The sequence below is a fragment of the Propithecus coquereli genome, unplaced genomic scaffold, assembly GCF_000956105.1.
Source record: "Propithecus coquereli isolate 6110/MARCELLA unplaced genomic scaffold, Pcoq_1.0 Scaffold828, whole genome shotgun sequence".
NCBI lineage: Eukaryota > Metazoa > Chordata > Mammalia > Primates > Indriidae > Propithecus > Propithecus coquereli.
The window spans coordinates 131,958-134,017 of record NW_012154485.1 but is presented as its reverse complement, the minus strand read 5'-3'; positions in this window follow the sequence as shown (position 1 = coordinate 134,017).

Genomic DNA, 2,060 nt, shown 5'->3' with positions numbered 1-2,060 from the left:
ACGAAGATTTAAACTCAGACTTCTGGTTTTGTCACTCCACGGTAGAGATGCAACTTTGGGAATTGTAAGAGCTTATCCTTTGGCTCACACTTCTCCCTCCATGTGGAGAAACAGAATTCAGAAATCACATTACAATTCAAAGGTGCTGTGTAAGGAAGGCTTTGGAACAAAAGATAATAGATAAGGTGTTTGAAATATTTGCTTGCTTCAGATTGTGAAGACCTGATGCCTCTGCTCATGCTAGGACCTCATCTCTCCTGCAAAATCCTTGGAGGGGCACCTGCCAGCTTGGCTGTCAAAGAACAACTTACCTTTTGCTTGCCCATTTCTTTTATTTTGAAATGATGTTTTTAGCTAAATAGCCAACTGTTATACATAAAGTTAAAGTCTGTTTTTATCCCAAGCAGGCACTTTCTCTTTTGGACATGTGTAGCCATTGAAGCTTAACTCTTAAAGGCAAATATGAGGGGCTTCGAAGGGTGTTATTCATCTTAAGCTGTTAACTTCCATTTCAAGGGTGAAGAAACTGAAGCAGAGAGAGATGAATCATTCATCCAAAGTGATGAAATGTGAAGCAGAATGCAATTTCTCCTCGAACAACGCTTTTTTCTCCTGCTGTTCCCACACTGCCCCATAGCAAACCCTTGGTATTTAATAGCACGTGATAACAATTTTCAACTATGTTAGAAGAGGTTTGCCACTGACTAGGTCCACAATATTTCGTGTGATTTAGAAGAATTATTCTGTCCTTTGTGAATTTCTTCGGCCTTCCTTTTCCTCAAACTCCATCTCACACCAGAGCCACATCTGTTTCCCCAAATTGTAATGCCATTCACAGTCTCACATCTGTCTTCACTGCCATGTCCAATTGGCATGCTTTTCTCCATCCTGTCCAGCTATAAAATATTTTCTAATCTTTTAACCCACTTCCAGGAAAGTCTGCCCATATTCTAATGTGTGTCACCGTGTAATCTTACAGACTTGCATTATGTTACTGCTATACTTCACTGCATCTCTCTCCCTAACAAATAAGATTATTAAAAATGCAGAATTAATATTTATTTTTGAAACAAAACAAAATAGGTCCACAATAGCTTGCTTGATAAAACGACAGAAATCTGAAAGGGAGAACTCTATACATTCCCTCAACTCTTCTTTGTGCCCCTGTGTTATCCTCCTGTGAGTTAAACACTCAGGATGGAGCTATGTTGTTGCTTCTTGCCTACTGTCCTTATATTTCCATGATAAGATAGAGCTCTTCGCTCTCAGTGGGCACACAGTCAAATCTTACAACTGATATGATAAAAACAGTTGTACATTGCATTTTTCTCTGTCAGTCTCAAGAATCCATGCTACGGACTATCTTTGTGATCCTGCTGATTGAAAATAGCAGCCCCCGTGAGAAATAAACTGAACACTTAACATTAGGGGGTTTGATTGTGACAGCTTCTGCATTAGTATCTTAGATTGGGTCTATTTTCTTTACGCATTTTATCGTTATGAAAACAACACATTTCAAAGTGCTTATTATAATTGGGAAATTGTACACAAGGCAGTCAGCATAGGGCACATGTATACCTAAGAATTATTGTGTATCAGGGATTGTGCTATGTTCAAATCACTATTTCTTATTAAAAATCCTAGACTTAGTGAAATCACATATTAATTAGTAAATGTTTTTCTAGTTGAAATGTAAATGCCAGGTACTGAAGGTAATCCTGAGGGTTGGGCTTTATTACCCTATAGGACAGGAAACTAAGTGACCTTATTCTAACAATCCTTTATTAAATTGCCTATAAATTGTTCTTTGAACCACTGTTTCCTTCTTACTATTTACACCAATAATTAATGAGTTGCATGAAATCTTTGACAAGTGTTTATTTGGTATTTGGAGAAGAGTCTTCTTTTTTTTCACTTTCAAAATTATGCTTTAAAACTCCTCGCTTTGTCTGGGTTCTATTGGTCAGAAGCTCAAGGAGCAAAAGGTTTAGAGTGGTGCCCTCATTTATTAATCTAATTTCAGTATATTTCAATGTATTATAACTTTTATATGCCTGGTT